The 26,288-nt window shown below is 41.7% G+C and overlaps 1 protein-coding gene and 1 long non-coding RNA gene across 3 annotated transcripts in view; one reads left to right on the forward strand and one right to left on the reverse strand.

The window, feature by feature from the left end:
• The window catches only part of ELAVL1 (ELAV like RNA binding protein 1), a 40,944-nt gene extending 33,721 nt beyond the window's left edge, over positions 1-7,223 (reverse strand). For both annotated transcript variants that reach the window (XM_069790018.1, XM_069790017.1), the window contains exon 1: positions 7,118-7,223. The gene's annotated coding sequence lies outside the window, so the exon portion shown is untranslated. The remainder of the gene's footprint in view (positions 1-7,117) is intronic.
• LOC104322633 (uncharacterized) lies at positions 6,614-25,288 on the forward strand. The gene is made up of 3 exons (XR_011325877.1): positions 6,614-6,700; positions 23,084-23,224; positions 24,750-25,288. It is a non-coding gene; the product is annotated as an uncharacterized lncRNA (long non-coding RNA).
• Positions 25,289-26,288: the final 1,000 nt, after the last annotated feature.

The raw sequence follows: 26,288 nt of genomic DNA on the forward strand, positions 1-26,288 counted from the left end.
GGTCTGCATTCCCAGGACTGGACTGAAAAGCTTTCCAAGGTATTTTTTTCAGAAACGTTGCACTGACCACAACAATCCCCTTGTCACAAAAGTACAAAAGATCCCAGAAGGTTTCAAAGAAAAATGACACAAATGGTTCTGGCAACAGATCAATAAAAGCTTTTTCCCAATGACACTCAGTATCTCCATCCAGCATTCTAGTCTTCCACTGCAAGATGTTTGCTAAGAAGGAAGACCTATATGAATCTGAGGAGATAATCTGAAACAGGAACATTGGCGAGAAAGATAACTGTCTGTCTGCAAGATCGGGCAAGAGGCTTAGTATACCTTCACCTTGTTCACAGGTCTGCAAAGGCACTAGACCACTACTGGGATCACAAACTTGCATGTAGACACCTAAACAGATGATAGATAACATGAGCATTTTAGCTACTGCAGAACTTAAGATGGGAAATTCTTCCAGGAGCAACGAGCTCTGTGCTCCTTCATGCCAGCAATTAGCACCTTCGTTAAAATCCAGGTAGCAGGTCTTACCAGCCAGCAACTGACCTATTCTCATTCATGCAATATAGTTCTCCAGACAGTGAAAGCCATGTAGCACTGCAGATGCACAGATCAGCACTAGCTATGCTGAACACAAGGTCAGAGCTACCTCAAACATATTTCTTGTCTTTGATATCAGAAGCACACAGACTACACCAATATCTGACACCTGGCCAAACAGAACCAGATATATGTGTTAAAGTATTGCAGCACCGTCACTGGAACACTGGGAATGGGCCATACTGAGCACAGCATGGTTCTCAAACCACAGCAGAACTGAGGCTGCCGACACAGGTTATTCACCCAACACCTCAGCCTTTCTTTGCAATGAAGTGCACATTGGCATCACCCAGGACACGCTATGCAGGAGGTGCTTTGGGAGACAGTATCTCACTAAATCCCTAAACTGATGAAGTCTCCTCATGGGGATTAACACTGGTGAATGAACAGGGATCCTGCACTGAAGCAAAGTGACATTGGCAGAGTTGTGCCAGCGAGCTGTCTTGATCAACTCAGACTTCAGTCTCAAGGGTTTATTCTTAATATACTGGTTGACATCAAGAATCTTGATGGGGTGCTTCAAGTAGAACTTCAGGGCTATACAAAGAAGAAACCTCCTTGTTTTTCTTGAGCACATGGATGATACTTGTTGACACCACCCCCCCCCGCCCTGCCCCAAGTCATGGTTGACTCGGAGGCAAACAACAAATTTGGCTGTCTTGGACACTACTCTAACACTCAATTTTGAAGCTGCTGAGCAGTCCTCCTTGGAGATCAGACCTGAAATAGAACAAAAAGGACACTACTACATCAAGAGAAGTGCCAAACCAATCCACACAGCTGCAAATGGCTGATACAGAGGTGCCGAGACGTCTAGGTTTGAACACATGCCAAAAGCAATGCCACACACACAAAAGGGCCTGAAGGGCCTGGAGAGACCCTCTGCTAGTTTTAACTGTTTCAGGAAAACAGTTTTCCAGAATGATCCAACACAGTATTGCCATGCAAAAACTTGCTTTGCAGTCAGCTGCCAAGACAGGATTGAGAAGTAAGAGTTTAATCAAGACATAAAAGGGACAGAGACAGGGGGTGGGCAGAAAAAAAAACCAAACAAACAAAACCCAAAAAAACCAAACAAACACCAAACCATTTTCTTCTCAGAAGTCACTGCAAGGAATGGAATAGGTTTCACCTTAGAAGCCACACCAGCAGAAAAACCTCCACTAGGCCTACATGCCTCCCAGAAAAAAAGAGAGAAGTTTCCCCATGGTCCACAGCCAGAATACATCTCTCTCTCTCTTAATCTAGACCCCTCTACTTTACATATGCCACAGATTCTTTCCCCATAATCTCCAGGAAAACCCCTTTTATTCTTTTCACAATCTCCTTTCTTGTCCCCAACAGCTCTCCACCTTGCACCCCACAAGCACAGACCTCTCCATGAGCATCCATAAGACTACAGGTCAATGACAATACAGTGCAAGACCCATTGCTATTTGACTCACACTGCATTCATACAACGTTACTTCAAGTAACAGAGGATTTTAATCTTGACCAACACCAAAAGCCAATTGGGGGGTGGGGGAAATCACAGAATCCACAGATTCTCTCTTCAATTTAAGAATAACATTTATACAGCATATGAGGGGAAAAAATATTAAGTTTAACATGAAATGTTATCCTAGCATGTACATGCACAGTATAGGTCACACACTCCAAAACCTCAGCTCAGATCTGAGCTACATGCTTAAGTCTTTCAGCAGATTATTTCAATGTATACTTGCAAAGACAGGTGATAATGCTTAAGTTATCCATATGAATAAAAATAATTTAGATATGAAGAAGCATGCGTATGTTTCAGAGATGCCTGATGCTGTTTCCAAAAAGCAAATCAATGACCACAAAGGAATAATCTTCATCTCATCTTTTCTTGCTTGTTATGCTTACTTAGGCTGATTGGCAGCTACTGTATTTCACGAGCGTGAATCTTAGGTTTCATTGGAATAACCATGTTCCTGAACTTTGAAGCACGATGTTTGGGTACGTATGAACACTTAAAGGCAGAAAGTAAGGCATCACAGATTCCTTCCCCCAAACTGTACTGTTACCCTGTTTCTCTTTTTATTGTCCCACAGCGATCAGTAAGGTCAGTATTCTCTCCCACATAGCTGTCTCATCTGAATTCCTCTGCCCTGCAGCTGCAGTATTTTAAATCAGCAAACGGGAGAAATTTAAATTCAATATTCAATTTGATTCATTTGGCATTTGTACTCTCTCCCCTCCCCCCCTTCAAGAATTAAACCAACTCAGTCTACAGAAACATGCTAATGAAGGTCACTTAAAAAAAAGTTTGTCTTTAGACAGGAAGATTCTTTTACACTGAAACTCTAAAGTGTTAAGCCACATAAGTTCCTTAACTTGTACATGTGTGTTCCTTCCACACTAATGAGTAAATTCTGTTTGTAAATCTGATGACCAAATAGATAATTTCTGCTTGCCAGTCCTTCAGATTTTTCAGAGTTAATAGATCTCATCTTTTTATCGATTCCTCTCCCCCTTTGCGAATCTGGAATGAAGACACTGCCCTTTTTCTCCTTACCTTGACTAAATTTAAGATTCCAACATTTTTGTCAGTTTTGACAATAAAAACATCTCTGCACCAGAAGCGGCTATTACGAAAATCTACTACTGCATTTCAACAAACTGTATTTCCATATGCTAAATCAAATATTTCTAGTACAACATATTTTAAGGGGTTTTTTTTTTCATTTGTTTTGTAACATTGGGCATAAACTTAGTTTTAAGCATACTACTAGTCTAACAAATCTCAACTGTCATAATTTTAATGCTTTAACAAAGTAGTTTTACATATTCTTTAACAATCAGATTTGACTAAAAAGCTTTTAAATTCTTTTCTTCATGTCCATATAATGGCATCACGACGGTAAATGTTTTTGTGAATGCTCACATCGCCATTCAGAGACAGAAGTATTTGAGGCCAAGAAATAAGTTGCATTCTTCAGAGGAACGACCTCATTTTATCATCAGTCTGATGAACTATACTCAATTCATAGGAACAAAATTAATCATAGTTAGGATGCTGTCAGAAATCAGATACAGACTGGCCATAATTACCATCCACTGCTGCTTTAACACGAAGGGGAGGATCAGGGCCTCCCGGTATCACCTCTGCTTGATATGTATGAACAAGGGCAATTGGAAACTATGCAGCTAAGATACTACACACCTGCAGCTAGATCTGAAATTTCCCCATTTTTCAAGGTTAATAGTTAGCCTTGACAGAAGGAGTAGGCTACAAAGCTCTGCTCAGAGCTTCACATCAACACCTTCCACAGTTGTTTTGTCCCTGGGTCAAAGATGCTGACAACATAACAGAGCTCTTAAGCAGAGACAGCTGGACAACTTTTTGCACCTGAGACTATCTTACCTTCTGCACTGGTATTTTAAAAAGAACACATTTACAATAAACAGATTTAAAAAAAAAAAAAAGAAAGAAAGAAGTTATCTTCCTTGTTCAAGACAGCGTCAGACTGTCCAGCAATTGTCTCTGGCAATTTTTTCACCTATATCTGGAGACAAAGAACTGTGCTGTGAGGGAATAACTCATTTCCTATGCACAGGACACTTGCAGTAGGTGAGAAGTGGAAATAAGAACTGCAGATTCCAGACACATTCTGACAACAGCTGCCCCACACATTGATCCCTCCTTAGATTAGCAACTGGTACTTTCACTTTGATGGGATAGGAAAGCAAGTGAAGTAACAGGAGGGGAGACAGCATCCAACTCGTCCACCAGCACAAAACAAGTAGCTGGAAATCCATCTCTGAAGGCTTGATGAGACACCACAACTCGCTACCGCACTCCTACAAGGAGGCCGTGGAAGTGGTGGGCAAGAGGAAAATTATACTTACTATGCCACTGCTACTAATATTTCAAAAAAAAAAAAAAAGGCAGCAAAACCACGCACATGAAGAACGTCTCTGGCTTCTTAGCATAGCTTATTTCCATCCTACCCCCCCCCCCAAAAAAAACCAAAACAAAAGAAGCTTAAAATCTATTTTTGCATACATCACCTACATATAACAAGGTTGTATAATCAAATGGATCATTTAGGCCAGCAGTTTGAAGCTTGCAGGTGCCTAGATCACAGAACTACAAGTCAAAAAGAAGTGCCTGATCAATTTCCAATAGAAAGGCAAAGTTTAACACCTCTCATTTTCTGCACTGTGTCACTCTTTCTAAATGCTTAAATTGGCAGGAATCTCCTGCAGCCACCTTCCATGCTTCTTCTAAAGTACTTGGACGTGCAAAAAGAACAGCTTCTCTAAACATCTTTTTGAAGTCTGCAAATACAGCAAGCTTGATTTTTCTGTAACTAAAAGTCTACCACCTTCACAGGCAGCTTATCCACAAGACATATAGTCAGTGCAACATCTAATAACATCTTACTGTAATCAGTTCACAGAGGGCTGGTAACAAACAAGCAAGAAACAAGACAGAGACCAAAGCTCCACAAAAGAAAGCAGACTGCCAGAACAGCTTAAAAAATAGATTCTGAAAGTACAATGACATGTCTCTGACAGGTCAAGACAAGGAGGGGTTTTTTTCAGGAAGAAAAAAAGTGACAGAACATGCAAGAACCAGCAAACAGAAAATAAGAGTGCCTTAATTAGGAGCATAGAGCACATTTCATGGTAAGCTAATGTCAGTACTAGACACTGGCCACATTTAACAGACACAATTAAGTTAAGAAAGATCCTCTACACAATACTCACATTTTCATTTAGACTGTGCTTACTACTACTGTTGTTCCCACAAACCTGGCACTACATAAGACAACTCATGTAAGAAAGCAGTAAAACCACATTTATCTGGTGCTGCAGAACCACCCACATCAGGGCTAAACAACTAAGCCTATAAACATACTATACAATATATTTAACAGCCATAGCAGCTTAACATGTTCCTGTTCATATTCCAGTCAAGGCAAGGGGGAGTCTACTGCAAGCGGAGATCGTAGTTCTGTAACTCAAGACTGCTGAACCCTTTGAATCATGAAACCACAGACTCATTCACATCATTATACAAATACAGTTACACTCCTTTGGAACAAAAAAACTAGGACAGTCACAGAATAACATATCACGCTGCATAGACTTACAAGCTCAGGAATCTAGACTTTATTATCTATCATACAACACAGGCGTAACCCAATAGTCAACAGAAAACTAAGAAATCATATCAACCATATGGACTTGGTAAAGCCTATGGAGCATATGCATCGCCCCAGTTTTAGAGAGAGATACACAAGTCAGGGAACTGTTCACACAGATCTAGAAAGAAAAGTGGTTAAAACATGAGTATTGGAGAACAGCACGCTGGTAAAGAGGTAAGGAGCTGAGTGACACGAGCAGTCAACATCCACATTTATGGCATAAAAGGAAAAAGGAACAGAAATACAGAGACCACAAAAAGCCATCATATGTCAACAAGAAGCACTAATAAAGGGAATTAATCTCTACCCTTCCCATTTCTTTCCTCCTTTATTTTCCACAGATACCTCATCACAAGATCCCAGTGCATGTCCTTCACGCAACAAAACATGCTTCCCTTCTCAGCAAGTCTCAGATATATGCCTCTGCCCAACAGATAACGCTACCCCACTACCCAGCGTTACAGAATATGGTAGCCAGCACACACCTCCACACAACTATTCCACCAGAGCTCAGTGGCCCTTTCTCTGGGCTACCTCTACATACGTTCCTTCCACCCATGTCCTCCCACTGACTAGCCCCCTAATACACTCCAACCTCTTCCAGTCACTAAAAAAGGGTAAGCGCTCTACTTTGAAAAACCTCCCACGAGTACTAACAATAGCGGGCTGCTACTTCAGTCATGATTTCTTCCGGCCAAAAGCACTTAGCACAGCATTAGCGAACCCTGTTCCTAGCAGGCCCAAATTAGCATTAATATTAACACGTATTGACCACGTTAGGAAGCCCAGCCTCAGATACTGCCAGTCAAAGATGCGCCAGTCTTAACGAAGGTGGGAGATTCAAAAGCTGCGTCCGTACAGACACAGGCGAAATAAATATGAAAGACAACGACGTTAACCAGCAGAAGACAGGCCCCAAGGTAAGGCACGGACCCAGGCGGCGCATCTGCCACCCAGGGCCGGCTCCCTCCGCGGCAGCCCCCGGCAGCGGGACCCACGGCCTTCCCGCCCACCAGCGCGGAGGCCTCGGGCCCCTCCTCCGCCTCCCGTACCCCATCCGCCTCCCGCAGGGCCTCACAGCCCCGCACGCTGCAGGCCCCCCCTCCGGCCCGTAGGCCGCAGCCCCGGCGCGCCGCCCGGCCGCCCCGGGCCCGGGCCCGCGCTCCCCCTCCGGCTGGCCCCTCCCCCCCGCAGGCCCTAGCTCTCCCCCTGCAGGCCCCAGGCCTCGGCCTCGCTGGCGCGGTCCTCGCCGCCCAGCTCCTGCCCGCGCCGGCCTCGCGGGAGCCGCCGGGGGCTCCGCAGGGGCCGCCCCGCAACCCGCGGCGGCCCGGCCTCACCTGTCGCCGGCTCGGCAGGGCCTGGGCAGCGGGAGGCTAACGGCTCCGCAGCGCGCACAACAAGCCGCTCGCAGCGCCGCCGGCCACGCCCCCGCCCCGCCCGCCGAGCCCCGTTGGCTGCCGCGCGCACGTGTCCCGCGCCCCGTTGGCCCGGCGGCCCGTCCGTCAAGCGCCGGCCTCGGTGCGGGGGAGGGGGAGGGTGCCTCTCTCCGCGCGCCGGAGGGGGGAGGGGCGCTGCGCGTGCGGCGCCGGCGGCCTGGCGCGGGGGACCGGGCCCCGCGCGCTTTCTCCGGGCCCGCCTCAGGAGCGGCGAGGGCCTCGGCCTCGGCCCGCCCGGTCGCGGGGCGGGCGTGGCGGCGAGGGCAGCGCCTTCGCCCCCTCTCCCGGCAGCGAGGCCGGGGGTCTCCAGGCAGCCTCTGCGGGCGAGCAGGGGGCCTGCAACCGGCCCGCTTCGTCAGCGGGTCCGAGGGGAGCTGCCGGAGAGGCGGCTGGTGGAGGGTGCAGGAAGGCGGCAGGCAGCGGGACCTGAGCAATCCCCACCGGGACGGCTCAGGGCTTCGGAAACGGCCAGGAGCGGAGCCGCTGCTCTGCCAGCTTCGGCCTGCTTCGCTGGGGCCTGCTGAAGTCATAGGAAGGAGCTAGGAGGCAAACGTGAGTCTCGCCTCCGTCGCTCCCTGTGTCCGAGTCCTTCCATACCGCTCTTGTAGAAGGAGATGTGGAAGTTTTTCCCTGTAGCAAAAGTCAGACTTGAGTAGAAGATATAGCAGGACAGCCCCAGGCTCTGGGGTGTTTGTGGTCAACACCTCCCTGTTAGCTGAAGTCTTCTCTTCCCCAGGGTGTTTAGTGCCAGGTGTAGCTCAGGCAAATAGGGGAGCCTCCCTGAGCCATAATACAAAGGAATGCTTGTGACTGGTTAGGACATTAAATTGCTCCTGTGTAAATGAGGTGCAAGTGATGATCTGCAGGAGAAACTATGGTGGTCAGCGCTTTTCTATGCCCAGAGAAGTCCTTCTGCAATGACCTTAAGGGACCTGCTGGTCAGGACTTTTCCCTCTGTCCTCTACCAGCAATTTTTTGGTAGCCAAGGGCATCCCTTTGCATCTGGACCTATTTCCACTGCACAGGAGGAGTCTGTGAATGTAAAATTCCACTATTCTGCAGGCAACAAGTGTCTTTTTGTCATCAAAACAGTATTCTGCAATAATACCCATGTATTATGTGTAGCAGTATGTGTAGCATGTGACATACTTGTAAGCTGCAAGTCTGTAAATCCTTTATACCTGTCAAAGTACTCAACTCTGGCCAAAAATTCAGAATATTGCTGCATTAAAATGTGTGGTGTTATTTTTAATTCACAGACAACTCATAATCTGAGTTTTACTTAGTTGAGTAACATAACTGAAAATCAAATTAATGCACCTTTCTCTAGACTAGAACAGTGAGATCTCACCTGAAGGATAGGAACTTGCAATATAGTGGCAAAACCATATACAGGAGTATGCATTCTTTGCCATTTTCTTGCACATGTGTGTGTGGAAATACTCTGTACCTAGTAATAATTACATTGGAACACATGGAAAAATCACACAATGAAAATGCAAATATCTTTACCTATCTTGACATGGCCTCTGGCAAGGCCTTGTACAGTAAATTTCCAACATGGCTGCACTGATGGTATCTGGTTTATCTGCCCAGAAACCCATTTTAGAAACCCTTTCAAGTGGTCCTGTTATACTGGGCCATTATGTACAGGCTCCTAATCTTCTATACATTACGATCAGGAACAGCCCAGCCACCGCCACAGTCTGCAGGGCACAGTATCAAAGAAAATGTAATGGTCAGAATCATTAAATGAAAAGTCCATCGAGGAGGTTAATGATTAAGAGAGATGTTAAAAAAGTTGCCATTTTCAATTTTTTTCTTTACCATAGCTTTCAGTGCCAGATGGGGAATCCTCACATGTAAACTCCAAGGCTGACAGGTCTGGAAATATCCTTCAAGGCCTCATAAAACATTAAAGATGTTTGTGCATCTGTTATTTGCTCATGCTGCTATGTATGCCAGCCACAATATCACAATTTTGTCATTCACATCAATGGCAGCTTTCTGTTACTGTGAATTTTGTATTTTCTTTGTATCATTCAGGTTTTAATTAAGCAATCCCATTCTCGGGCCTAAGATGGGTCTCAGATCTCCAAACATCAAGGCCATGGTCACAAGACAACGCTGCAAAGGGCTTTGATGCCTTTATCTTGTAACAGCACATTTGCAATCTCATAATTTCATTTATCACCATAAACACTATGTTATTTAAAACTGTGATGGTAATTAGAAGGCATTATCCTATTAAACTGTATGTCAGTTTTTAAAGGAACGATCTCATTTTGCTGAAATATATTCATTGTCTGTTGCAGTGCTTCAGCATGAAAACACATCAGTCTGAAGGCTTCATGATAATGTGGAATTTTGGAAACATGAAGCTGGGTCTCCCAGTGAAATCATTTTATGATGACGCAATATAAATAACATCAGGCTGTTCACAGATACGTTCAGTCATACTATTTCTTCAGGTATGTTGAAACACGAAAAAAAGCTCACTGCAAACAGGGTAATACTGGAAGCCGTTTGTCAACATGGTTCTTACATGGCAAGGAAACGAACAGCGTGAAGTGAATTACTGAAGCGGTTGCCACAAGGACAAACGTTTCTAACTGGCCGTGAATAAGCACCAGCTAGAAACTTCAGGTTACAGAAGGAGCGAGACTGTTGCAGATCTTTCCAACAGCAAAAATGCCACACAGACGGTCGGAAGGCTTTAGGAGCCCGCCTGAGCTCAGGTACGCTCTCCCGGTGCAGAAGTGGTGAGCAGCAGCAGCAGCAGCTGCAGGAGGAGATGTCCGAGCAGCAGCAGCAGCAGCAGGAGGAGGTGACCGAGCACCAGCAGCAGCAGCAGCAGCCGCCGCCGCCCTCCGGGCACACTCTCGCCCCGGCAATACCAGGCTTCCTCGGCTCCAGGCTCCGACAGGCTCTTCTGTGAGCCTCCGGACAGCAGCTCTGTTAATGAATGTCCCTGTTTTTATGTTGTTTCCGCTGTCGTCAAAAACCGCTACTCTCATAACACGGGTTTAGCGTTCCTGAGGTGGCAGGACGAAGTCTCTCGGAGGAACGCCCCCGCCCTCCCTGGGGCTCGCGTAAAATGGCGGCCAGGGCCGGCCAGCGCCGCGGGGCAGGTAACGGCAGGGCGGGGCTGGTCGCCGCCCCGCCCCCCGGGCGATCCCCGCCCCGCCTCGCTCCCCCCCCACGCCCTCGGGGTGGATAAAATGGCGGCTGTAGCCTTTTTCCAAGTGGTGGTGTGCTTGTAGGGGACTTGGACTGGCTGTCCTGTCTCTGGGGTACACCTCACCCCTTGGCAATTGGTGTAGCTGCCCTGTCCCTGGGGGTCTGCCTTGCTGTCCTGCATAGGGCCTCTTTTCCTTGGGGGGGGCATACTGTAGGTGCTGGAATGTCCTGGGGAGCTCCCACTTCCCTGATCTTCTGTCCTAGTAAAGTATTTCCCGCTGGAAAGGTGTCCTGGCTCCTGCACAGCCTTCCCTCCCTGGCTTCCTCAGTGTCTTTATTTCCTTCCTTCCTTTAGGGTCTTGTGTTGCTCTCCGATTTCTCCTTACCATTAAGAGACCACCTTCTTCGCTCTCTCCTGTGGCTTTCTCTCCTCAGGGTCTCAGAACCTGGACTTCCATTATCTTCTGGTTCCCCCCCCACCTCTTTCCACAAATGCCCTGCTATTGCTCCAAGACCTAATGCGCCCATTTGCTCATCTTTTGGTTTGTGGATCCATACTGTGATCTCATTAGCCAGACTTGGGTCCTGTATTGCTTCACTGTCAGCATCCTTCTGAATAGCACTTTCTGGTTTTTCCTTTTCTTGGAGTTTCTTTATGCTCTCCTTGCTCTTTCTAGTATTCAGTCCTTGATGCTTTTGTCTTTGTACTTCAGGGTAACTTCCCAGAGATCTGGTCTGATAATATCCACTTGTTTGGAGTGGTTTGTCCTCTTCAGAAGCGCCTTCTCCTGGTCACTTGCAGAAGAATGGAATTGTACGTGGCATTTCACTCCTGTAGGAGTTACCTTCCTTGTGGTTGCTTGGAACTGCTCTTTTTTGTTCTGCCCGTGCTGTCATTTCACTTGTGAGGTGAATTATGTCATCAGGGCATGTTTGTCTCTTTTCTGCAGTGCAGTAAGATCATCCCCATTTAAATTTTCAGTGAATTGTAGGAGAATTTATCTGGCCTTTCTCAGGTCAATGCAGAAAACAGTGGAAATCGCTGTGTTGAGCTTTGAAGCAGAGTGAGCCTCTTCAGTCAATAGTGGGCATGTTGGCTGGTGAACGTGTTGGTTCAAGCTTCTCTAATTAAACCAGCCACACTTAATCATTTGTGGACAAGTTTTAATTCAATTTAAATTTGCAGTTATTATAAGCTGTTTCTGAAGCTGATTTTTCTCTTACCTTTTCTTTGATTTCCCCTTTCCTTTATGTATTAATAGCCTTTGTAAGTGTTCCCCCCCCATATTTGTTGTGCAGCAGTCACACTATCTATTAGCCTAGTTTCTGAAATCATCTCCTTTAAAATTTAGTAGTGCGTAAAAGACCTCCACAGTCAAACAACAAAATGGAAGGAAGCCAAATGGAAGCTTGTCTGGTTGCATCTTTATTCCAAGCTCATCATTTATGAAGCTTGTGGTTGTGTATGGTTTTATAGCAGTTGTGAATGGTGTCTATGTAAATCGTTTAAGTTGATGTAGTGGTTATTTGTATCATAGTTCTATTCTTCCAGTGAGCTGTTAATTTTCTATTGCAATTAAAATCTAGAAGTTTTGATAAGCATTTTTATAATCTTCAGTCTTGCTACATATCTCAGACTAAACAGAGAAGCAAATGGCTGGGAAGTACTTGGGATATTTTCTGGCAAATCTGATTATGCATTTAAGTTTTGGCACTTCAGATCCCTTCTTAAATCATAATAACTTGCAGTGACTGCTGGTAGCATGCTGTCATTTGCTCATGTCTCTGGTGAATAGGAGCAAAGTAATACGTATTTTTTTGTAGTAGTGTAAATCACTACTTCTGCATATCGCTTACTAGTTCTGGCCTGGGCATGAGACTGTGTTGTGTGCTGTGACCTTGTTTAGCCTAGAAAGATAGGTTAAGCTTACTGGCTGACCACATTTTGTAGTCTCAGCTTGGTGTGAAAAACACTTTGTCCAACTGTCAGTAAGATGATATTATTTGCATTTCTCATCATCTTCCAGTCCTTGGAATTTCAGGATGATGTTAAACAATAGTAAAATGCATAGTAAACACACTGCTTGAATTACTTTTTTTGTTTCCCAAAGGCGTGGGGAAAGAACCTGTTTTTTCTGTATTTTGGAAGGTTTGGCAAAACCTACCGTTCAGGTGTCCACATTTGAACTAGTAGTAGGGAGTTATGAAGAGCATGATGTGTGCTTTAAGAATGGTTGTTCAAGAGTGGCTTGTTAGTCTTGAGATCAAGTATTTATTGCCACAAAAACAAATACATGGAAATAGATTTACTGACCTGTTCTTATATGGCTCAAATGTCTACAGTGACATCTTCAACTGCCTTATTGAAGCCACGAATTTAGTTTGCATGCATCAGCAAAGGTAAGTTCGTCGATACTGCTGCCAAACTTGGCACTAAGATTGTTTGGACCAACAACAGTTACATAGTGCTCTGTGTTTTTAATACATTTGACATGAATGGTTTGCTTTCACTGCCAGAGGTTTGTGGTTTCCAGAGCATATGTTCTTGATGGTCTTAAATACAGAAAATGTGGCAATATGAACACCATAATGCCTAAGGAATCTCCCAGGTTTTGTGAAGTAATTAGTTGGCTTGAACATTTATGGCACTTGTGCAAGCCTTAAGTGTCTCTTACCACCACCGTGGAAGCCATAAAGCACTATAGAATTACTGTGTTATCAGACTTTGAGCGTATTCATACTTCAACGATGTATTTCAAAATTCTAAGAGAGACTTTGTAAAGTCTCATTATCATTAAAATATACATTCATCGTGCAATCTTCACAAACTTCACTTACATCAACAAAAAGAATTTCCCACACCGGGGCTTTATGGAGGAAGGCATGACTATACCTAAAAATGTTTGAAAGTTTGAAACATCAAAGCCCTGTTGACTCTTGTATTGTAGTAACATGAGTCTTTACAGGGCACCAAAGTCTGGAGAAAGCTTGAGCGTCAAATTAGATCAGAATCCTAGCTGAAAAGGATAATGTAATTGTTGTGTTAAGCATACCAGTTTGCAGCAAATAGTGAAGCAACATGTAGTCTTGATCTGGTTTTATCCCCAAACATGTAGACTTTTGCATTTTCAGGCTAAGTGCTTTAGATAATCCTTTAGCTTAATACATTACACAATGAAGTGCAAGATCTGTCTTCAGGGATTGTCTGTCAGTCAACTGATCAAAGTGCTGGCTGATGTGTGGCTATCCAGCAGTATGTCTGATATTTGGGGTTTTTTTTCCCTGTTTCCAACATTACACTTTGTGTATGTTTACATGCTGAACACTTTTCTGAATACGTGGGATGTTTACTCACACAGATCCGTGTTATTTGTGCCTTTTAAAGGGTTTACCTTCAGAAATTCTAGTCATCTAGTCCCAAGAATCTTGGGTGTTATAACTGTCAGAAGATAGCATATCATCAGCATAGTAACAACAATACAAGAAGCCCTGTCTTTCAAAAATCCCTCCCAAGAACAGCTTAGAAATGTCGAAAAGCACTGGAGTCAAAACTGGCCTGGGGAAAATTCCTACCCAGCCTAAGTGCAGGCGTATCAGCCATCACGGTCGTGTGTGAGCACTCAGTCAGGTATGACCAAAACCAATTCAGAATGGCCCGAGGCATATCAGATGATATCATTACACCCCAGTATCAATATTGAAAGGTCTCTTCCTATCCTCCCTCCCCCAACCCTGCTGAATTTGCTGTAGCATGTGTACATTTAAGCTGTCTTACATGACTTGGTAATTAGTTGTCTTGTAACTATGGTGTGCTACGTTCTAACGTGACCTCTCATGTTTTAGTCAAAGTTCAGCAGTAGATGTAGGTGTTGCATCTACTGCCTGTATGATATGGTGTGGGAAAAGATTCAATATAGTTTGAACTGGGTGAGTAGTAAGCTTCTGAAGAAAGCAAGTCTCTCTCCTGTGAACTCATGATGCTTCAGGCTTTAGGATCTACCAGGTAGCAATGAAGAATATTTTTCCCCTACTTTTAGGGTTAAGCTTGTGCGCACAATGCTTTTTATGTTTGTTAGTTAACTACCTCTAAGATAATACTCTAAAACATCTTTTAAGAACAGTAGTGTGTAAAAAAAAAAAAAAACCAAAAAACCCAAAACCAGCGCCAGTGTGACTAAATACTACATCATTTATCTTTGATAAAATTTATAAGGTGTTCACCTATGCATTACTTTATTTTTTTAAAGTGTTCACATGCTCTCTAGAAGATGCCTGTACTTCAAAGGTTTGGTTTATCTGAAGAGCTAAATCTGATAATAAACTTAAGTCAAGGCCATGATGTAGATTCAGCTTTCTTTTTGAATGACAAAATTCTGCTTCTGGTGATGATGGGAAGCTGTTAAGTTTTTAAGACTTATGGCATGATGCTTTTGAGTTTATGAATTTTTGAGTGCACTAATTCTTCAGTATCTTTTTGAAGTCTTTTTACAAGGCATGATGATTCTTGTTTCTGACTTCAAGGCACTTCTCACTGAATGGAAACTAATGCTTGTAATTATTGAAGTAATACTAATATTGAGTTTTAAAATGTTTTGGTTTAAATGTAAGCTATTGCCAGTGACTTTCCATTTTAATAGTTTCTGAAGTTAGAAAAAGGAACTTTGTTACTGTAACTTCACCTATGCAATTAAATAACTAAGCATGGAAACAAGTGGCATTATAAACTATTAAAAAAATCTTTACACTGTTGACTTTTTAAAAATAAAAGCTGTATTATTTGGGTGTTGAGGTGAACCGTGGCATCAGAATAATATATTCACAAGCAATGGACATATAGCAAGAGGAGGAATGCTCTAATAGTTTTCTACCTTCCTTGGTAAGGAGAGAAATTATATGATTTGATAAAGGCTTTTAGAGCAAGTTCTTAAGTCAGTTTTCCTCATGCAATTGAACAATGTCATTGTAGGGAACTTGTTCTGTTAGCTGTTACAACTAATGAAACTTAATATTTTTTCTCCCTTCAGTTTTGGATCTCTATGGCATAAGGTTCCCCACTGCAATAAGCTAGCTTACCTGCGTTGTATGGCTCATGCTTTAATTTAAATCTAACAGCAAATTAAAACTTCTGAATACAGAAATCAGATTGTAAGCCAATGGCTTAAGGATATATGAAAAGATAATTTATTCGCTTTCTAAATCAGGTCTGCAATAAAACTTGCAAGGTAGAAATTGAAGGTTTGTGTTTTCTTTCAGGAGAGATAGGCATTGGCTATGGTAACTCATGGGGCCTGAGCTACTGCTGTTTTGTCCCCATAGACAAAAGAGCAGCTTTTTTAATGATTGAAATAATACCTACCAAAAAATCAGTGTTTAATTGTTAACTTATAGCATACTAAGAGAACACTGCTGGGCTTGTCACACTGGGCAGAAGCCCTTTAGCAATTTTAAGTAACACTAATCCTTAATTACTAGGAAATCAACAGCTATTTGTTTATTGATTGGCATTTTCTGGCTTGTTTGTGTGACTTTACCTTAGCTCCACGTCTAATCAGTTGTGGCCTTAATTTTATGTCATGGACTTGAACTGCATTAGTCAGTCTCCATAAGCTGACTGGCTTGCAGGGTGATATTAAAATGTGGTATCAGTAAATTCTATGCATGGAAGATGGGTCTGTTAAATAAAATTTTTTCATACTTGTTTCTTTTTTTTAAAGGACTCAGCCATCTACAGTTTAATCATATCCCATCAGTGCGGTGAGCTGTACTGTAGAGCAAACTCTCACGTGGGCATCTCCTACAGCACGGGCTGTCAGGCCAGTTGAACTGTTGCCTCTGGACCGTGTCGGACACAGTCGGTGCAGGGCTGCGGTCGTGCCAGCAGGAACTTACTCCCCAGCCTGTCCTAACACCAGACTTTCAGGAAGGGGACGTGGATTAATGCCTGGGGAGGTTTTAGTCGGCAACCTGTATTGACGGTATTTGCTTATGCTAATTGCACTGTCAAGAAGTAATGATTAAGATTTTTTATGATCTATGTGTCTAATCTTTAATTGAAAAGGCTCAGTTGTCACTACCTTCAGTTTTCTTTATGCCTACACAGTTCATTTAGGCAATCAAATGTGGATTTCTGGTGATGGATAGTGAAAAGAAAACCCAATTCTGGAGCTTCCTCTGCCACACAACAGTTTAATGGAACTTAAACTTTACTGCTGAATATTCCTCCTCAGATAACTCTGGAAGTAATAGGCAGTGCATCAGGACTAATAAATCCAAGCTTTTGGTCTAGGCTATGACAAGTAATTCTCCGGGACTCCTGACAGAGAATGCCTTTCCAGCAGCACTGCATCTCAGGCAGTGGCTACGTGGCATGTGTGCATACAGAATTATGGTTAAGTTTCTGAGCTTTCATCAACTATGTTTATTTCCTGGATTAGGGTCAGGATTTTTGATCATTTTACAAGAATTTGGTTGCAGTCACCTCTGGCTATTAGTCTGCCCAATAAAGCAGATATAGCAGACCTGTCCACCATAAGGACTCAGGCTGCATCAGGAAAAAAGGGACGTGACTTGCAGGCAGTGAGGGCTCTGGGTGAGCTAAATTAGAAATTTCCTGTTTTGTCACAGTATCAAGTTATGAAGATTTTGCGGGTTTTTATTACTTATAGTAGAAGTGTCGGTTTTGGAGTGTATTGAACTAACCACTGTGATTTATCAACAGAAATGATTACTATGTCCCAAGAGGTTACTTTTCTTTGGCCGTCAGAACTTGTTTTGCTGGTATGTTTGTTCCTTGACTCTGTGCCGTGTTTTTTGAAACTTTAGGTTGAATTTGCAGGCCTGCTCCTTAAAGGGAGCTTTTTTGTAACTGTAAAATGAGTGTGTATAACACAGAAATTCAGAGTAAAATCATATAATCTCTGCAGTACTGTTTCTGCAGTAGTTTGTCAGAATCGTTTTATTGTTCCTTGCTTGCTGAGACTGCTACCAGAGAGCAAAGTGCAGCTGATATCAGCATTTCCTAGGGACTTTTATCTCAGTAGAGTATTCTGTTCTCATGCTTTAAAGATAATGAAATGAGTCATTGTCTTTACATCTCATGTGATTTATTATAGACATACATCGCTAATGCTTTCCGAGGAAAAAAAAAAATATCTTTTGTTCAGACTTGTGGCTTTGAACTAGTAGGCTGGTTGGGAGTTTGCATAACTAGGGAGTTGCTTTGATTTATTTTTTTTAATCTATGGTACTGAGAACACTTCAGCAGACAATGGAGCTCATGGGAGCTTTTTGATTATTTATTTTTATAGGTATACTTCTGCTTTGGCATCAAGGATGAAGAGATTCATCAGCACCTTTTAGTCTATATGGATACATCAATGTTTTATTCTCCTACTGAAAAAGTGAGGCTTACCTGCACTGGGTGCAGACTGGTAGCTCTGATAAAGGAGTAGATTTGACATCTTGAAGAAAAAAATGTCAACTTGTGAAGCTTTGGGAATGTAGAAGACTTCCTAGACTGACCATCAATACAAACTGTGCAGTAACATCCCCAACCCATTCTGTCATTAGCATTTAATATACTTGTTTATGACCTAGTTCATCTTTTGTAATGAAGGTGACAAGGTGGAGTTATAACAAGAAGTGAAATGAAAGGAAAATACAGTTTAGGCATTTGTCCTAACTCAAAGGATGTATTTGTAGGGGGACCTATCAAATTACTGCCAAGTGCAGAATAGGATGTTTGAAGGAGGAAGGAGTCCTGTGAGCTGCGGAGGAGCTCAAGTCAAATGTAGGCACACTTGTGCTTGAGCAGAAAATACTGACAATCCTTGCTAGACACTCCATGGTAACAGAAGTAATGAGCAGTTCTGCAGAGAACGGAGGGAGAACAGGACTGTTATTCACCTCCCATAATAAACAAGTTTCTTAATTACAAGCCCTCCTTGCCCATAGTGGCAACTCTTTTGCTGGTCCATGTTTAATACTAGTGGTAGCAAGTCTGTAAACCTGATGACCCAAACTTAACTGCCTTTTTTTTATTCCTACACCAAACCAAGATTGTCAGTAAGCTTTTTGAGCTGGAAATGTTATGGCTTTTAGTTGTTTGAAGTGCTGGATATGCCTGCTGTAGTATAGATGAGGGTGACAATTATGGGGGCCACCAGATTAGCTCTTAGAATAAACTGCATGGTTCATACAGGGAGAAATCCCATCTGATGTTGAAGACTCTGCAAATCCCATAGTTTTCATGGACCATTAGGAAAACAGAACTGTATGTATTTTTTTCTCAGAATACCTGTATCACTTAGAGTTCTGTAATAAGTATGATAATAATTGAATCTTAATTTCCTGGCTGTAGGAGGTGCTGGGATCCAGTGCACAATTGGCTCTATGCATTAACGTCTGTTAGAACTGCAGTGAAATTTGGAATGAATCAGTTGGAGATGAAGAGATTTGGTTTTTTTCTGGTTGGTGGTATGGTGAAATTCCTCTCTTGTGTGAGGAGGTGTTTTCTGCCAGATTATAGCCAATTATACTGGCAGTATAGTGTGGCAGGAGTCATGCAGTGTGTTTTTAAACTTTGCAGAGTGAAGTGTGGGTCAGTATATTCATTTTCCAGAAAAAAAGATGAGCAGTGAGGAGATATAATCTAATGTTAAGCAGGGCAGAACATGACGAATTATAGGAAGACTATGCATGATTGAATAGTTAATGGACAACAGTAAAACTTGGGGCGAAACTGTCCTAGCTGTTCCACAATATAAGGAGCTGTGCTGGCTATCACTACTCAGGAGCAAAAAAGCTGAGCAGTAGCTTATCAAATCTTAGACATTAAGAACAAAAATAGAGGACAGAAAACATTATGCTGCTGTTTTGTATAATGACAGTGGTTTGCCTGTGCTTGGGATACTGATGGCATGCAGTTGTCTGTTCCTCTTGTCTTGGAAAGGATACGGTAGGACTTGGGAAAGGCCAGAGTCTGGTGACAGAGATGATCAAAAGCAGAGCATAGATCGCATAGCAAGAATGACTGAGTGGGCTGGGAGCCTTCAGCCTGGGAGAGATGATTTAAAGCAGATACTAGATGTTTACAGAATCTGAAGTGGCATGAAGCAGCTGGATAGGAACTGACTGTTCACTGTCTCTTCTAGTGCCACATGAGCTCAGGTTTGCAAGTGAAGCTATGAGGAGCTACCTTCAAAGCAAACCAAAGAAGGTGATGATTCTTGCAATAGGCAGTAGAACTATGGCAGTCTTGCTCAAGCATGCTGTGGCTGCAGAAAGCTAAAGAGGAAAAAAAGGAGGCTGAGCAAGAGAGAGTTCCCAAAGGGCAAATTATATCTGGCGTGGGATATTCTTGGGGCTGACAGTTGCAGCAGAGGGACTTGCAAGGGAGTATTCTGTAATACCTCTTCCCTCAGTGTTTGGTTATGGGCACCATTGGAGACCTGAATGTGCTTATTGCCAGCTAGTACCTTTTTGATAGACTTCACATAGCTGCTTTATCACTACTTCATGATTTTCTTCTCTGTGTGGGCTTCATTTTGCTGAAGTCGTCTCTGTCTTTAGTGTAAGCTGGTCTAGACTCCCTCTGTAGGCAAAAGAAAGCAATAGCCAGGATGACTTACCTTTCGGAGATACCTATTGCTCACAGTCCATTGAGAACAGACAGATTTTCTTGAGGACTTGTATGTCCTCTGGCTGGTGGCCAGAGGTGCACCCATTCGGGGTGCATTTGGTTTGATCTGCCACTGGTGCGAAGCCTGCAGCCCCTAGGCAGCTGTCAGGATAACTGAATGACTAAAGAAGTTGTTGCATGTTGTACTGATCTAAGACCCCCATGTCTTGAGGGATGTACTTTTTTCCCTAATACAATGCATTGCAGTCCTTAGTAAGTATCTCTGGGTATTGCCATTAATGAATCAGCTTTGACTTTCTAGTGAATTTCAGAGAAATGCTTTTAGACTTCAGCACATTACTGCTTCTTTTGAATGGTAAGACATGTTTCTTATTTAACAGTGTTCCACATCTAGGTATTTCTAGAGAGTCAAAATAAACAAATCTTACTCCTTTTTTTTTCTCCATTGCAAGAATATCTATTTTGAATCGATATCTGTCATGCTAGCAAGAACATTGGATTTTGTATGTTTTAATGAGTTCTTGTATCTTGCTTTAGAAATTTGCAACATACCCTAATTTGGGGGTGACTCAAACTGAGCACCATTTGGAATTGGAATGGACCTCTCATGGGAATGAATTAAAACGGCCTTCTTGTCCAGACTTATTGTAAATGATTCCTGCTGTTTCCCCTGCACCTCCAGCCGAGCTCTCATAGAGTAAGCACAATTAGCCTCCTTCCTGCTCCCAAGTCATTCCTTGCCAATATCATGAAAATGTCATTAGGTACTTTTTCTACAAACAATCTCATTATCCACCACTTGGTGTCTGCCTCAAAAAATTAAATCTGTGAATTGTCTGCTGTGTCAGTCAATTAAAAACAACTATTTTTTACTACAGTCTGTTTTATTAATCTTTTTGTTTTTCTGTTGGAATTCTGTATACAAGATAATTATGGCTATGAACAACAAACATCTGCAAGCAACTATGAAAGCAAGCAGTACCACCAGCCGGCACCTGCCTACTCAGCTGCAGCATGCTGCTGGGGATTCCTACTGCCCACCAAGCAAGTGCTGCTGGAATCTGGCATCCGTGTCTTATGTATGTATATGTTTTATTTTAAAGTTCTTGCAGTACAGGTAGTTGGTTCTCAAATAAGACACTTAAAAAAACCAAAGCCACTACTTCCTGTAGTCACGGAAGGAGATGAGCTTCCTGCTCAGAATGTCTTTCTGGAGAAGCTTCTCTCTCTACTAAGAGAAAGAGAATAGTTTCTTCAGTATGAAATGATTATTGTGAATTGTACCTTGTTGCTCATATACCTGTTTCATATCAGGCATTCAGTTCTCATAAATAGGTTGTATTTAATGCATGTTCTGAAACTGTAGAAATAAGAAATGGGGGAAATGATTTTCACTCCTGTCTTTTGTGACTTTGTAACTAGAAATCATAATACTATACTTCATAATCATGTCACTAAACAGGATTTGAAGTAACCTGAATACATAAGCAATATTTTTCCATATCTATTTGTTGAGAGAGTATGATGATATGAACTGTGAATTATAAATATTCTTCATTAATTCATTGAAATTATGCTAGAAAATGTGATATTTCTGTAGCAGTGAATTTGAGAAATCTGAAATGAAACAGTTACAGAATTAGTATTTCACCTTTTTAATGGGTGATGTAGATTAGCCTACTCCATTGATTTGGGGGTGGGGGGGGCAGGGGGGAAGGTTTAAATAGGTACACTGTTTGAGAGACTCTAAAAATATGTTCCTTGAGCTCCTGAACACATGTATATATTGAAAAATAGGATAGTGAACAGTGTATTTGTGACTAAAATTGCTAGATAACTTTGTTTTGTTGAGGAAGCAAGAAGTGCTAAAAACTGACTCATATTTTGTTAACCCTTATTTTTTTCTTCTGATATTTATTTTAGTAGTGAGAAAAGCTTTCTTCTCCAGACAAAATGTAAATATTTTGATGATAAGTGCAGTTTTCTCTGCCTACTGGAATAAATATGTGCTGTTTCAAACTTTTTATTTATATAGCTTTGTATTTCTTCACTTGAATTCTTAGGATTTTTGTTAGATAACCTCCTTCTGTTTTAAGAAGAAATTTTTATTGATGTGCTAAACATCTCTTTCCTAACTTTATTTATATGAAAGTTTGAGAATACATCTTCTGGGGTGCCTTCTGTCCTGCAACTGGTTATAGTTGTGTCCATTAATGCCTGGAATTGGGGCCAACTGCCCCCACGGAGGAGTGTGTGGAACCCATCCAACTGAATTCCACTGTGAGAAACAAAACTTGAGAGGGGATTTTCCCCCTTACCCATGTTACTTTCTCATTTGCTACCTGGATGACAGCTTGCTTTTTATGGTGGAAGAAAGGAGAGATCTGTTACTTAAAGTAATGTTTGCAGAGAGCTATAATGTCTTATGAGAGTATACTTAACAACCAAGAAGTTACCACACCTGAAACTCCCAGATTTTTTTCAGAAGCAAGCATGTGATATGCCTGTAACTGCCTGGCCTTTTTGAACTTCTGTCTACATTAGTTATGATTCTTAGTTAGTGCCTTACTGAAAACTTACATGGCAAACCAGTTGGGGCAAAAGGGTCCTTAATTCTTCGTATTTTGTGAGGTGACATGCATCTAACCAAGTGCATATGCCTACAATATTGTCACCTGTATCTAAATGAGCTACATTAGGTATGCTCCACAGTTGACAAAAAGCTAATCACATAGGTATGTTTGGCCATATGTAGGTCTTGCAGCCAAGACTGGACTGATTGTATAAGAAGCCTAAAATGAATAGGTTGTGTGTGAGTGCTTACAGTAGTACAAGGCAGTAAAGGAGAAATTCATCAAAATGTTAGTGCTTGCGAGCTTTTTATACATTGCAGGTTTGAATGTGACTCCAAAGGGGTTTTTTTGTTTGTTTTAATCTGAGTGTTTCAGGAAATTTTCCATTTATTTTCAGAGGACATTTAATGTTTTAGTAGAAAAACAGTACCGTCATTGAAAGGGAAATGAATATGTTGCCCTGTTTGATTGCAGACTTACCAGGAGCACTTAGAATGACAAAAGCACAAAAAGAAAGACGTTGTTCAGAAGACAGGAAACCAAGGAAACAGGAGCCCCGGCAGGATTCAAAACCAGCTTCAATGTGAGCTCTGTGATGTCTCTCCGCAGGAGCAGGTGCATGTGCGGCACATATCCGGGGAGCCATCAGAAGGTGCATAGGTTTGTAGAGTTATGAACATGACAGAGCTTGCTTATGTTCTAGAAGTGTGTACAGCAAGTAAGAGATCTTTCAGAAACGTTTCTGAAAGAAAAATTGTGATAGAAATATATGCTTTAAGTCAGTTCACTGCAGTGAACAAACTCTTGGGATAACCAGGAATGAGCATAAGTGTGTTGCTCAGCTTTGCCAAATGTCCCTCCCCTAAAATTGTAGTCTATGCTGAGAAACTGAACCATTTAAAAAATGTTTTCTATAACATTTTTCTCTAAACTTATGTTGAAGTGATGTTACAGTTAACAAGGAAATATCTTTATCACTTCAAAAAACCCAACAACCTAAGCATAGCAGAATCAAATCTCAAGTGTATTTCTTGAAATATTCCTGAAAATTATTCCACAATTGAACTTGCTTTTGACTGTTCAAGCCAATGTTTCTAAAAAACTTCCGCTCCAAATGTTCAGTTGTCTTTGGACATAGTACTTTAAGTCTTGTCTAAGTTATGGCTTTGAAAATATCTGAGCACAAGATTTGTCAAGTTTTTTGTTTGGCCTGGGAAGAAGACTGCATACTTCTAAGATTATTGTGTGGTTATTCAGAGTTGTCTTTACTGGAGTTCTTTTCTAATGTCCACTTTTATACCAGAGTATTTACAGCAGGGTGCCAGTATTTACTACTCACTCTTAAAGAAGCTGAGACAAGTCTGTTTTGTCTGTGAGATCAGCTATGCATCTGAAGTTGGTCTGCACTGTTCTTTGTAGTTTGTTGAGCCTAGAAACTGTTGTATGAATAGAAGCAGCTGACTTCTGAGAACTGCTCACAGAGAAGGGATGCTGAAGATGAAGAGGAGAAGGTGGTGTGAGCTATAACCTGTTCAGAAATGTTCTGGAATATTGAAGGCACTGGTGTCTGGTGTGTAGCATCATATAGATGTTCATGTCAGCTTGTGATAAAAAGCTTAAAATCTTTCAGACCTAGCTACAGTTTTGCAGCTGATATAGTAATCGTCATCAAAGAAATAATTATGGTTAAATTTGTGTTTGCAGAGCACAAAGATTCTAGGAAAGTGTCGAATTGCCTTTTCTTTCAAAAGGCTTCTTACCATTGCAATAAATTCCCTGTCTTTGCAGAGATCCTATCATTGCAAAGAGTAACTTTTTAATGATACCTGTTGGACATTGCGGCAGTCTGAATGAGAGACAGATACTCAAGCAGAAGCTTTTGCTTAACAAAGCAAAACTTTTAGCATAGGCATTGGTTCTGTGTTGCATTAGAGGTGCATATCTCAGTAATAAATTTAATCCACTACTGTCAGCTGCTATAATAATTGCTATAATGAAACGGAATAGAACAAATTGGGGAAGATTTTATGGTGACAAACAACTGACAATAGTATGAAGGATTTTTAACTTAAATGTTATCAAGGATGTCTTCCTAAATAATAAAGAATTGGGCTACTAATCCAGTTTTCTTCATTCACAGACTAATAAAAATAGAGGGAACGAGCAACAAACTTGTGGAAGAGAAGGTGATGAAACCAGAAGCAGAGCTACAACTATCTCTGAAAATATATCTGGAGGGCTGCTGGATGCACAACCTGTTTTACATGACCATGTAGAAGAGGTTAACATCTTTCCTCACAAGACAGATTGCTATGTGAGGCTTTTGCTTTCAGACACACTCATCATGATTTTTAACATATTTGCAATGTAGTTTTTTCAACATACTTGATCTAGTTGTTGAACTTACTCCATGCTGTTTTATTTTGTGCATAATTACCTTACTATGATTTTTCAAATATAGTTTATGGGCAAGGTTTTGTATTGTTGGGCTTTTTTTCTGTGGGTAAATACTGTTTTTAATGCTGTGCCAGGTGATGAAACATTTAGATTGTTTCCATTGTTATTATTTCATGAATTCCTGAAAATGTTACTTTGCCTTCGGTTATGAAATTGTACACTAAGATTTGAAATCTAAATTAAATCTTCAGGTATAACATTTCCAGTGAGATCAGGTTTTGTTCTTCCCATTCTCACTGTAAGCAAAAGCAGATAAAAAGGAAAAAAAAGAAAAGCAAGTGTAAGAATTATTTATGCCTGGAAAAAGCCCATGATGACACAGGCAGGTGATTGACTGAATACCAGGGAATAGGTGGGTGCTGCAGGAAGTGGTAATGATCTTTAAGGGAACATACCTGGGTGCACTATGAACTCAAAAAAATTCCTATAAGAAATTCTTTGCCAGAAGATGATTGCTATTTCTTATGAGCTTTAAAATGAAGTCATATCCATTATGATGACAAATACTGTCTTGTCTCTGTATGTGAATGAATCATGTTCTAGTTAAATCTTGATGTGGGGTTTTCAGTTGCGTCTTTCTAGAGCCCTTTGCAGCTTAAATGGATGTTGCGTTTCCTTCCTGTCTTAAATAGCATTGTAATGTTGCTGTGAGCTTTTAAAATAGCTGTTGTACATTACGCAATGGGTTGGCAAAATTTTAATAAGGAATAAGTACGTGCATCTTGTGAAAGTACATTCTGGTGAGGAATTCCTAAATGCAAAACAGTTGTTACTGTCACGAGTAGTTATCCTGAACAATATGTTTTATGTCTCAGATTGGAAATGATGAAGGAAAAAATATCTGACTTCATTGTGAGCTCTGAGTGCAGTTTCAATGGGTTTGTATTTAGTGTTCAGAGAGTAGTGCTAGAATCCTACCACCAAAATAAAAAATGTGATAGGAGGTGGGGAAAAAAAGTTCTACTCTTGCATATGCCTGTAAAACTGTGGCAGGTGAGTGATGGAAAACTGCCAGTAAGTAACAGGAAAATCCATGGAGACCCCCAAAGGCTTAGTCTAAATGACAGAGGTGATATATTCTGCTATTCTGTCTGCTTTTGAGGGAGAATTTCTTGTATGATTACTGCAGTTAAGAAGATTACCAGGCAGCTGTAAAACCCTGCCTGCACTCAGTTGTCTCAGATCTTTAACATTTTTAGAAAGAAGCCTTGAACTGAGCTCT

This window comes from Haliaeetus albicilla, chromosome 8 (assembly GCF_947461875.1).
Source record: "Haliaeetus albicilla chromosome 8, bHalAlb1.1, whole genome shotgun sequence".
NCBI lineage: Eukaryota > Metazoa > Chordata > Aves > Accipitriformes > Accipitridae > Haliaeetus > Haliaeetus albicilla.